Below are 13,952 nucleotides of genomic sequence, written 5' to 3' on the forward strand. Positions count from 1 at the left end.
TGCCCACTTATTTCATCTCTTTGCTTTTTAGTATTTTCACATATGTTAATTAAAAAGAAGTTCTGTTCTCTAACCTCATGAGTGGTAAGTCTGCTCAAGAATGGTAAGCAGGGGTGGGATTCTACCAGTTTGCACCTATTCGCTAGAACTGGTTGTTAACATTCTAAGCAGTTCGGAGAACCAGTTGTTAGAAGAAACTACTGGCCTAATCCTGTAAGGAAGGCAGAAAGGAAACATTCTGGTGTTGCTTACAGAAACTGCCTCTCCGTTAACCCTTATTACATTCTTGGCAGGACTAGACTTCCTGTCTCAGGAACTTCTCTGGAGTTTTTTTCCCCTCCTTCGCTGGTACTTTGCTTGTGTGGAGTGACCATTCAAAGTTACAATGGCACTGAAAAAGTGACTTATGGCCATTTTTCACACTTACGACTGTTGCAACATCCCCACAGACATGAGAGGCCAGGCGAGAAGATGCGTGCCTCGATGTGAGTGATATTGAGTTGGCCACAGCCAGTCAATAACATGGCCACCAAGCCATGTCCACCCAGTCACATGACCACCAAGCCATTCCCACCAACCAAGCCACACCCACAGAACCGGTTGTTAAAAAATTTGAATCCCACCCCTGATGGTAAGTGAAAGATTTGGGGCACTTTCAGATTGTCCTTTTCTCTCCTGAAACCTTTAGCAGCAGTTTGAAACCAAATCCCAGTTCAGATCCTTTCTTCATTTATTGTAGGACTAGGTTGACCCCTTGGGAGGAGTCAAATGGGTCATAAGTTTCGAGTCCCTTCACACCCACGAGACATCGAAGTCCAGCCCACCTTGAATTTCATTGATTCTTATCTACCTCCAATTTACTTTGACCGTCAGTAGTTGTAAAGACCATGATTTTGCAATAAATCTTTATATTCATTTTAAACTGCTTAAACTTCCAGATTTTTCTGCATTTGACATTTATAATAAGCTCATCAAGATAGTCTTCACACCATTATTTCTGTGATTTCTTCTCCTTTGTTTGAATAATCTTAAGAAAGGTACAAAGGGAGTGAGGTCTACCAAGGTGAAGAGAAAGAGAGGCCTGCATTATATTTCTCCCAATTCTGGAATTTGAAATAAAGTTTCATTGCCCTTGCTAATTATTTCTGTGATTTCTTCTCCTTTGTTTGAATAATCTTAAGAAAGGTACAAAGGGAGTGAGGTCTACCAAGGTGAAGAGAAAGAGAGGCCTGCATTATATTTCTCCCAATTCTGGAATTTGAAATAAAGTTTCATTGACCTGCTAATTTTCTTAATAAACCCATGTTGATTTCTCTCCAGCAATCTCTCTAACACATGGTTTAATGCTTTGTCCTTATTATCCTTATTTGAAATAAATCTTAGGGCAAATAACTTTTAATTTAAACCTTTTTCTTCTTTCAAATTGGCATTATTGAGTTTTCCCTGACTCTCTTTTAAATGATTGCATATGGATTATTTTTTCCTATAGATAGATGAGAGTGATCTTTTATCCAGAGCTAGGATGTTGCCATGGCATCTCAAGATGCATATCAGTAAGGCTAGAAGTTCAAGGACATTGTTCACAGAGTCTTAAAGTGAGGGTATAAATTGCCAGTTGCTTCGTCTATTGTTATAGTCACAGGGCTCTTTCTGTATGTTTAAAAATATCAATAATTAAGCAGAATCTATGGAAAGCAAAGAGACTCTTCAAAACATGTAATACCACCATTAAACTTGGATAAGTAGCCCAAGTATTTTTCAGTTTTGACTCATTTTGGCTGTGTCTAATCACGGTCAATAAAATATTTTATTCTGTTCTGTTCTACTCTGTGTTTTCTTCCACTGCCTAAATTCAAGCTACCACTCAGTTTATCTTCCTTTTCCCTAGAGATTTCTCAATATCTTCCCTTTTGGAGATGGCCTTTTTCATAATAATTACAATAAATAAACTCATAACATCAAGTTCTTCTAGATATCTTGAATCTCATGCAATTAATTTAGCACATTAGTCAGCATATTTTATTTCTGACAGTCAGCCCCTGGAAAGCTATCTCTCAACACTATGCAGTGTTATACTTTGTGTTTTAGCTTTGTGTCATCTACCTGGCAGAACATAGTTATCCATAAATCTAACTTTAATTATTCTTGTAATAAAGGGAGGGTCCTTAGAGTGAGCATAAAGTTGACATCGATACAAAGAAGTAGCATATTTTTCTAAAACGGGGATTTTTAATGCCTATATATCAGTAGCTGTATAAGAAGGTAAGAAAAATATTTTAGACTTAAATAAATATAGTTTATAATTCATTGATGTGCATATACCCTGTAGGAAAATGTTTTTTTTAATGGTAATACTTACACATCTAAGGAAGACACCTTGCTCAGGAAACACTAGTATTTCATATTATATTGATCTGAAAAGCACAACAATTCTATTATGCTTGGTTTCTGTTCCACAGATCCATTTTGTGGGTAATTATAGGTTTGTGTCCCAATTTGTTACTATAAGACAACGATACTGATTCATTTTAGCAATAACACTTAAATGTATATACCACTTTATAGTGCTTTACAGCCTCCTCTAAGTGGTTTACAGAGTCAGCATATTTCCCCCAACAACCTGGGTCCTCAATTTACCGACCTTTGAACGATGGAAGGCTGAGTCAACCTTGAGCTTGGTGAGGATCAAACTCCTGGCAGCGGGCAAAGTTAGCTTGCAATGTTGCATTCTAACCAGGGGTGGGCTTCAAAAATTTTAGCAAAGGGTTCTCTGCCTGGTTGCTGGGGGGGCATGGCCATGGTGGGCAGGGGTGGGGGGGTAACATAACTAGATGGCAAAGAATCTTATGCTTTTAATGTAGGAGTGAACAATTTGTGTTTTGAGAACTGCATACCTGGACCCCCTTTCAGGAGTTTGTCCCAGAATTTGGGTGGAATTACATGTTAGAAATATGCTTTGACAACATTTACATTCCCTGTTACAAGTTAATGTTCAACTGCCAGACCTTAAGCATAATACTTTATATAAAATACAGGTGAAACTCGAAAAATTAGAATATCGTGCAAAAGTTCATTTATTTCAGCAATGCAACTTAAAAGGTGAACCTAATATATGAGATAGACTCATTACATGCAAAGCAAGATAGTTCAAGCCATGATTTGTCATAATTGTGATGATTATGGCTTACAGCTCATGAAAACCACAAATCCACAATCTCAGAAAATTAGAATATTACATGCAATCAATAAAACAAGGATTGTACATAGAACAATATCGGACCTCTGAAAAGTATAAGCATCAGTACTTGGTTTGGGCCCCTTTTGCAGCAATTACTGCCTCAATGCGGCATGGCATGGAAGCTATCAGCCTGTGGCACTGTTGAGGTGTTATGAAAGACCAGGATGCTTCAATAGTGGCCTTTAGCTCTTCTGCATTGTTCGGCCTCATGTTTATCATCTTTCTCTTGGCAATGCCCCATAGATTATCTATGGGTTCAGGTAAGGCGAGTTTGCTGGCCAATCAAGCACAGTAATCCCATGGTCATTGAACCAAGGTTTGGTGCTTTTGGCAGTGTGGGCAGGTGCCAAGTCCTGCTGGAAAATGAAGTCAGCATCCCCATAAAGCTCATCTGCGGAAGGAAGCATGAAGTGCTCCAAAATCTCCTGGTAGACAGATGCATTGACCCTGGACTTAATGAAGCACAGTGGACCAACCCCAGCAGATGACATGGCTCCCCAAATCAACACAGACTGTGGAAACTTCACACTGGACTTCAAGCATCTTGCAGTGTGTGCCTCTCCATTCTTCCTCCAGATTCTGGTCCTTGGTTTCCAAATGAGATGCAAAAGTTGCTCTCATCAGAAGAGAGGACTTTGGACCACTGAGCAACAGACCAGTTCTGTTTTTCTTTAGCCCAGGTAAGACGCTTCTGACGTTGTTTGTTGTTCAGGAGCGGCTTGACAAGAGGAATATGACATTTGAAGCCCATGTCCAGGATCCGTCTGTGTGTGGTGGCTCTTGATTCACTGACTCCAGCCTCAGTCCACTCCTTGTGAAAGTCCCCAACACTTTTGAATGGCCTTTTCCTGACAATCCTCTCCAGGCTGCGGTCATCCCTGCTGCTTGTGCACCTTTTTCTTCCACACTTTTCCCTTCCACATAACTTTCTATTAATGTGCTTTGATACAGCACTTTGGGAGCATTCAACTTCTTTTGCAATTACCTTTTGAAGCTTTCCCTCCTTATGGAGGATGTCAATGATGGTTTTCTGCACAACTGTCAGGTCAGCAGTCTTTCCCATGATTGTGATTCCTACTGAACTGAGAGACCATTTAAAGGTTCAGGAACCCTTTGCAGGTGTTATGGCTTAATTAGCTATTTAGAGTGGGACACTTTGAGCCTAGAATATTGAACCTTTTCACAATATTCTAATTTTCTGAGATTGTGGGGTTTTCATGAGCTGTAAGCCATAATCATCTCAATTATGATACATCACGGTTTGAACTATCTTGTTTTGCATGTAATGAGTCTATCTCATATATTAGGTTCACCTTTTAAGTTGCATTACTGAAATAAATGAACTTTTGCATGATATTCTAATTTTTTGAGTTTCACCTGTATATCAAGGAATTTAATGTTGATTTCAAATGATTGTATATGGGATTACTAGATAGGAAAATATCATATGCTTATGCACTTTATTTGTTTCAGAATATCTCTCCCTCCCTCCCCACATGTGTATGTGTGTTTTTGTGTGTGTAGTTATAATTTTTATCTGCCAGAAGGCAAAATATTTTTAATCAAGTATAAACATGCAATACAGTTTAGTCCAAAATTTGGTTTTTATTGAAAAAGCCACAGATACATATTTAAAAGAATTTATGAATGTTACATACCTCCTCAGGGGATATAACTGAAAAGCAGTGATGAGTCAGAACAGAAGCAATATATTGTTTAGAGAGAAGGAAGAAAGATCTGTATCTCTTATACAACTGTTCTAGCCCTTGATATTTTGTTGTCTGAGATAGAATAGCAAAAATTAAACCTATTCAGGTCAATTTTCATTGAACCCAAGACCAGTTTTCCAGCTCCTCATTGATAATCATCCCAAGCACTGCTATGTATTGCTATGGTCCTCAAATATTCCTCTTTTTTTTACAAAAATATTGCCAACATTTTTGACAAAAGTGCAGTGTATCTCAAGAGTTTTTAAAGAAGTCAAGCAACATATGATGAACTGTGGCCAAACAAGAGCTAGGAAAGACTAAACATCAAATCTTGTTGATGACCCAAGCTCTGTAAAGGACCTTGGAATACTCACCTCTAATGATCTAAGTGCTAGAGCCCACTGCAACTACATAGCCAAAAAGGCATTAAGAGTTGTTAACCTAATCCTACGTAGCTTTTTCTCTGGTAATATCACACTACTAACCAGAGCATACAAAACATTTGCTAGACCAATACTCGAATACAGTTCATCAGTCTGGAACCCACATTATGTATCTGATATTAGCACAATTGAGAAAGTCCAGAAATATTTCACAAGAAGAGTTCTCCACTCCTCTACTCGTTGTAGAATACCTTATGCCACCAGACTTGAAATTCTAGAACTAGAAAACCTTGAATTACGCCGTCTTCGGTCTGACTTAAACATGGTATATAAAATCATACATTGCAATGTCCTACCTGTCAATGAATACTTCAGCTTCAACCATAACAACACAAGAGCACACAATAGATACAAACTCAAAGTTAACCGCACCAAACTTGATTGCAGGAAATACGACTTCAGCAATAGAGTGGTCAATGTCTGGAATACTCTACCCGACTCTGTAGTTTCTTCCCCAACCCCAAAAACTTTAACCTTAGACTGTCTACTATTGACCTTACCCCTTTCCTAAGAGGTCTGTAGGGGGCGTGCATAAGCGCACCAACATGCCTACCGTCCCTGTCCTATTGTTTCTCTTATTCTTTTATTTTTCTTATATGTACCCATTTCATGTATTCACAACTATGTGTACACTTATACTTATTATCTTGTAAACAATTGGCAAATCAAATAAATAAATAAATAAAAATAAATAAATCTCATGGAGCATGGTACAAGTTCAGGTTTAAATCTATATTTGGGTACTAAGAGAGAATAAATATATTTCTACATTAGTAGGCTACTTATTATTTAAAAACTCCTATATGGCTTAAATGTCTATGGAAATTCTCAGTCATCTGGGTCATGGTTCTTCAGCTCTGACTGGATGGTGGGGAATGGATGTATGACAGTGAAATTCCCCATCATCCTGTCAGAGCTGAAGAAGCTTCTTGGATGAGAAGTGAAACATCTTCAAAGAAAAACCAGAAAGTCCAACTGCCTCTTGAAAAAGCACTTTTGGGACTCCTGTATGGCTTAGCACTAAAGTATCTTTAGAATGCTTTGGCCAGCCAATATCATCCTTCCTGAACTGTTCACCCAGGGAAGGAGTCTAGTTTCTATGAGGTAGATAGTATGGAAGCGTATAGATACTGCTTATTTTGAGATAATTTGAATTAAGAATTCTGGAGCTCTTCTCTTGAAGGGTTATCCCTATAGTTAGGAGTTGCTAGTCACCTTAATTTACCTTTTTGTTCACAGATAAGCTGAAATTGAATTCAGGAATGATACTCTCAGATAAATGAACTTTATTTCAAGCCCTTTAATTCTATATAGCAATATAACTTATTTTGTTGCTGTTGTTCTACTGAATCCTGACCTGTCCTCTAAAACTTCCCACTATTCTACTACCGTGTTTCTCATATAATAAGGCCAGGTCTTTTTTTTTTTTGAGCCCCGAAAAAACGGCTAGGCCGTCTTTTCGGGGGGGGGGACTTAATTCCCCCCCTTGCATCTTAGGGCGGGCAGCGACGGCTTGGATGTTGACCTCGGCGTTGGTGGGGCACTTTGTATCAGGATCAACGCAGGCAGCACCATATCCGGGTGTGCAACAAAAGTATTTCCTAACAGCAAGCCCCCCCGCCATTTCCCCCCCCCATTTCACATGTTTTAATATAGGCCTTAATTTGGGGGGAGGGGCTTAATTTCATTTCATGCCTATAAAACATGCTGGGACTTCCTATTGGGGGAGGCCGTATTGTTGGAGAAACAGGGTATATACATATTGTCAAAGTTAAATTATCTTTTTTAATAATTTGTTTATGCTTTTGAAAAATGAAAGGGACGTTCATTTTAATTAATATTAACAATTGAAAAAGCAAAATCCCTTATTAGCAGTTTCCCTAATCCACCTATAATTGTGTACCAAGCTATCAGTAATTCATTCAAATCTTCAGAAACTCAGTGAGAGCCAGAAAGCAATTGCCTTATTTTGAATCTCAAGGAAATGACTAGGACTTTAACCAGCCTAGCTTTTTCTTTTGTGTAACATAACTCATATTATTTGGCATTTATTATCTCAAAACATAATATTTTAAGTGTAACTCAAGTTGTACTTGCTATGCAATGTAGCCCAATTTTAAGAGAGCAGTTACAACCACTTTGTGATTGAAATAAATGCTGTTTAAAATTAGTGTTGTTAAGGGAAAAGACAGTGCATCTTTTCCCGCTTCCATCTAACCATTGGCAACTGCTTTATTATTTCATGTCCCTATGCTGTTGAATTCATCCATAAGTGAAACAAGTATTTCTTAGCTGTTCTGTTTTAAAATAGCTCCAGTACCCCTTGGCACATTTCTGGCATTTCACCCATGCTGATGTCTAGATCTCCTCCTCCTCTTCCTCCTCCTCTTCCTCCTCCTCCTCCTCCTCTCTCTTCCTCTTCCTCTCCTCCTCCTCCTCTCCTCCTCTTCTACTTTTAACTGTCAATTTTCTCAGCATATGGAGAAACTAAACAATAATGGAAGAGTGGACTCTATTACACAGCTGCCAAACAACTGTTGGCAACTGATTTTGATGCTTCCTCGGAAGAAGAACTAATTCTGTGCTTACAACACAGTCTCTGAATAATGACCTGCAGCTGGGAGATGTCAGTTGTTTGGCAGGCTTATTTTGAGCCTGGATTTTGTGGTGTCACAATAATCATATGGACGGCTGATCAGGAACTGCTTGATAAAGCAGGAGAGGTGACCCTCACAAAACGTAGTAATTCCTGCTGCAGGTTTTCAGAAAATCAGTTCTGCTTGATTACCATCTCTCTCACTTTTGATAAGTAAATTCTTCTGTTTGGTCTGTGTGGTAAGGAAGAAAGAGAGGGTCAGCTACCTTCCACAGTCTCCCAGCCCTACTTTGCATCAATACCAGAAAAGGTACAAAATACAGGAAGGCAAGATTTCACTATTCAGTTGTCTCAAGACACCTTGCCCATGTGAAGTCAGAATATCACCCATCAACACCAAATAAAAAAACCCAGAAACAATAGATGCAAAATTTGGCATTGCCTTCAAAAATGCCAGAGCTTCTAATCTCTTGCTCACACTTGAAAAGTTTTTAACAATTTTTTAATTGTTATCTCAATTGAGATAATCAAAACAAAGTTGAGAAAATTAGAAGAGGGGAAAAACTATGTAGAAAATATAAAATGGTAATAAGATATGGAATAGAATATAAAAATGAGCATGAAATTGAGTTTTGTGTCTGTATGAAGAAGTGATAACCTGGGACCATGCTATTTTCAAAAAAGATGTTTTATTTGTATTTTGTTTTTGTGAAAACCCAAATAAAATTTTCAATTTTTTTTTTTAAATTGTATATAGATAGATACATTTCTACTAATCAAAGAATGATTGGATAGTACTTAAATAGAAGTAGAGAAAGACCCAATAATTTGAAAAGGATCTATACTGTTGTATACCTTCTTGCCTTCAAAATTTAGAAGATAAACAGTATATTTATTTGATTCAACAATTGTTTAAAATATAAAAAGCATTTATATGAACATTAGATGTACAAAACAAAGCAACATAACAGTTAACCAATTCAAAATAAAAAGACTGTTGATAACCTGCACAGAATGCCATAAAACCTTTATACGTCATTCGCTGGCATGAAAAGTACAAAAGTAATAGGCATTGATTTATGCCATCTGCATATGAATGCTGGAAGGAACATCTACTTGTTCTCATTGTTAAAGCTAAAATTACAAGTCTCTGTTTTTTCTTTGTATATATGCAAATGCATTATTTAAAAAATATATTAAAAGCTTAAATTTACATATTCTTATATTAAAAAGCATAGAAGTATAAAAGAATGGTTGTATGTTGCCTTTGCTTAAGCAGAGTGCTGATTTTAAGCTTTTTTAAAACAGTTGAAGACTATCTGATAAATTATATATGAGAGAGGGGGGAGGGAGAGAGAGAGGGAGAGAGAAATGGTTAGGTTCATACATTATTCTAAGCCACAATTGTATCAACCTTGGTTTGTGTTGTGCTCACTTTGGCAGCACATATGTATGCTAAAAGAGGAATGATACAGCAATAATTTTTGGGATTTAGGCATCACAATAAATCAGGAACAAATAAGGCATGTGATGGCTTTGTACACCATGTTAACCAAATCTAAGTGCCAATATAAGCATCATAATGAATTAATTCTCAATATAAATTATAATTAAGCTTATTGGTTTGGGGATTGAAAAGAGAAAGAGAGATATGATTTCACTGCTTTGTACCTCTTTTTCAGAATGTTAGAGGATGTAGCAAAGTAATTAATTTTCACTCATTTTTGACATATAACTTACAATTTCTTCAGCTTAGAAATGACACAGCTGAATAAACACATATTTGCATTTATGATTGCTCTCTTCAAACTAACGGTCTGATGTGCCAGTTCTAACTGAAACAGTACACCAGAAGGAAGCACTTAATTAAATAACTGGTTGAAAGGTGATGTGAATCTATGTTTAAACAGTAATTGCTTGTTTATAAATCAAAAGGATGCTTAAATGAGTGATCATATAAAAGTAGTGCTTAAAAAATTGTATATAGGAAGATGACAAGTACACAGTCAAGGGTAAAATCAGCAACTTCTTTGCTAATGTTCAAGCCAAACTCATTCTAATCTTCCATAGACCTACAAGATATCCAAAAAAATTCAGATTAAGTGGGATTTTGAAATCCCCAAGGCATCCAGGGCAGAAGAGAATGAGATTTCCAAATTAAGTGGGACATTCTGGCTTTTTGAGATCTTCCACAGTCTGGTCCTGTTTTTATTGACATTTGGTTTATCAAATGTCTCTGTACTGCCAGTTTGGGGAGAAGCATCCTTGATGTAGGCATGTGTTAACTTCCCAAACTAGGACAGTATCTTGGTTTCCAGATGTCCATCCCAATCACCTAGTAGCAGCAGTGTGACAGCAGAAGTCTCACCTTCTGAAAGCAGTAAAGTATTGAAGGGTAGTATAAAATGATTTGAAAAACAACTCACTGTAGCCAAAGCTGGAGCATAGAGAAAAGCTTATCTCACATTGGTGCACATGAGATAAACCTAATTCATTTAGAGCTTAAGAAACAATTTCCAGTATGGGAATTATGCAAGGAAAAACATTAGAAACTATTTAATTTGTTACAATTTTCCCCACATGTAAACTGCTCATTGACATCCTAAAATCTAACTAAAAATTAGGTGAAATAAAAAGATAAAGGAAAAAGGAAATTAACTGTTATGTGTATCTCAATACTATAGCTTGCATGGCCAAAATGCATGGCCAAGAAAGTCACACTGTGTTAAATTGTTTTTAACGTTTAGTCCATAAAATTTATAAAAATAAATAAAAAGATAATTAAATAGTTGAACAACAAAAGGTTTAATGTGGCAACACCAATACATGCATGTATGGGTTATGGTAGGTTGGCCACCTCCTACTAACAAGTATCTCTCAGTCCTTCCCTCACAATTTCTACTGTATGTCGCACACTCCTAGAGAGATGTTCTTTTGTAAATTTTCTACCATCCAGTTTTCCCCACAGAAATTCTCACTGGCATCCATATAACATTGGAATTCACAAAATGATAAGCCTTTCCTCTGTTTACTTCCATTCTGTAATTTAACCAAAATTAACAATCCTTTCAGAATGAGACTCCCTGCTTCAGTGAAAATTCAAGTCTTTATTATGTATATTAAGTTTCAAGACCTAAAGAGAAGTAGGCCTATTCAAAATAACCTCACCCTTTCTATGTCAGGAGGGATCCCTGGATCATCTATGAGGACAGTTCTTGGTACCTAGTGGATCAAATTGCTTGGATTTGTTCTGATTTGGACTCTAGTTGCAATCTATTGATGTAATTGAGGCATAGTCTTGTGGTGCTGCCTGAGATGAGTTGAGGATTTTCAGCCCTGAAGCAGTGGACAGAGTTCTCAGAGCTGTGGATACAACCACCTGTATGTCATTCATTCATTCATTTCATTGACCATCCATTTCACCACTGGATACCTCTTGTAATTGGAAGCTTATAATTTTTAAGTGTCAGGTCAGACCGGGGAATTTTATAGGCCCTGGGCCACATCCAACCCTGTGTTGTCTGAAAACAGATAGTCAATTGGAATACACTTTTATTGAAATGCTCCAGTAAAAGGTCCCAACCATTAATGGGGTTGAAACCCTAAGGATAGCAAAGAGGGACACAGACGTTTTGAAGAAATAGAGAAGTAAAATTTCACAGAACCTTTTTTGGAGTTCTACCTTGTTTTTATAGTATACGTGTCTGTTCTTCGGTGGTGTTGCGTCCCTCCTGAGTATATGTGCCATTTCCCTCATAGAATTACTTTGCACAAAGCTCTATGTGTTCTTTGTCCTATTCTCAGTATCTATTGCTCATTTTTTATAACTTTGTTCCCTGCAATGTTGTTATATTTCCTTTAATTCAAACTGATAGACAGCACAGTTATATTTCTCTAAGTTTTTATTCTTTCCTAGGATGGAGGCGCATTGATTCTCAATAGATGAGCCATCACCTGTCCAACCCAAGTGAAGTCAGTTGAAAATTTGAAATGAAACATAAATAACCTCGGCACAGGAGGCAGGAGGAGAAGCTGAGTCACATCTCTCTTTGCGCAGTCGTGTGCTTTTTGAGTCAGCTGGTGGCCATGGAAGGGGGAGGAGAGAAAGTCCTCTTTTGCACCTGTGCAGCACTCACCCCTCATGTGGAGCAGCTGAGGAGTTGAGGTGATGGAGTTTGAGGACATCAAATCAGGTTACATTGATTATGTCCTCCACAACAGTTCCAATTTCTTAGGTAACTCATTGGAAAACTGAATTACCCACCCCTAGGTTAGATCCCTAATATTCCTAATTGATGAAAGCCTCCAGGGAAGCCCCTCTTTGGGAAAGAGTACAATTCCACTGGCTCTGAAAAAGGCAGTCAGGCATGCCCTTCTGCAGAAATCGTCCTTGAATCTGGCTCATCTGGACAATTTTAATTCAGTTTCCAATTTTCCCATTTGAGGTAAGGTGTGGACAATTATGGACACAGTTATGTGATACTGCTACTCCATGAGCTTCACTGACTCCCAGTAAGCTTCTGGATACAATTAAAGGTGTTGGTTAGCATATTTAAAACTCTCCATGGTATAGAACTGGGTTGGTTGGAGTACCACCTCTCCCAAAAACATCTTGGCCTATACACTCCCATAGGGAAAGTATGCTCTGGTTCCTTCCTCATTGACCTTAGGATGGGTATCTTTTAAGTGACTGATTCTATGCTCTGGAACGATCTGCCCAAGCCAATATGTGACATGCCCAATTCTGACTTTTAAGACTTGGCTTTTTACCCAGGTATTTGGGTCCAGCTGACTGGAGTCTACTTTTGCTTGTCTGATTATCTTATTTGATTATAATTGAACATTTTATGCATAGAGTAGTTCTTTAAAAAAAACTGAATAGTAATTTTTATTTGTTTATAGTTCATTTCTGTTGTGTGCCAGAATCACATTATTTGAGTTGGATGGGGCTATAAATCTATCAGATCCATCAAACAAACAAAACCAGAAATGATTTCTAAACAAAATGTTCCAGCTGCTGCTCCTTGAGGCAGAAACATACACTTATAACCCCCAAAACAGAACAAAGTATGGCAAAATATAACAAATTGTGGGAAAGTACAACCAATGCCCACTCTTTATGCCCTATCGTTGCTGAGTATAAAGATTACTCTGAAGACTCATCACTGCTTTCACAAATTTTGTTTGAGGCCAGCTAATTCCTCCAGTTTAAAAAAGTTTACTTTATTGGTAATCAGAGACAAAGACCAAATTCTAATAGTAATTTTGTCTATATGGAAAAAAGGTTGTTACTCTTGTCTTTCTTTTAATGGTTTTTATGTGTTTATTGTTTGTGTTGGCAAATAATACATTTGTTCTTCTCATATATACCTCAAGACATAGCTTATGTCTTGCTTTTAATTGCGGGTTAATTGCAGTAGTTAATCGCAGATTAGGGCCAAAGGGACACAGTAATAACAGTGATATTATATAGGTAGTATTAGTTTAGTGACCACAATTGGGACAGGTATCTCAGTCATTAAATATAGCAAAGTTAAGTGAAAGTCATGTGACTGTGACTGTGCTTACAATCCTTTGTTTTGTAGTGTCAGAAGAATATGACTCCCAATAATCATTTGAGTCCAAATGATGGGGAAGGTTTTCAAACCTTGACTCAGGAAGAAGCCAGTAAAAAGGCAAATGTTACAATTCTTTTCCCCTACTCTCCCTCCCTTTGGAATGCTCATCCTTCCACTAGGATAATTAGTAAGAAGGGAAATAATGTTTGTATTTACATTCATTGGAGAGAAAGGGATTACAAGAGAGTGAGCACACACAATTGGGGAATACTCATCAAGAATATGCTACAGCAGGGGTCCCCAACCACGGTCCCCAGACCGGTACTGGTCTGTGGATCATTTTTTACCGGGCCACAAAGCTTGGGCACCGCCATCTTGTTTCGACAGCGCTTCTGGGTTTCGGTTGCT

Source organism: Notechis scutatus, chromosome 4, assembly GCF_049901735.1.
Source record: "Notechis scutatus isolate UNSWTSFEM ecotype Mainland chromosome 4, rNotScu1.2, whole genome shotgun sequence".
Lineage (NCBI taxonomy): Eukaryota > Metazoa > Chordata > Lepidosauria > Squamata > Elapidae > Notechis > Notechis scutatus.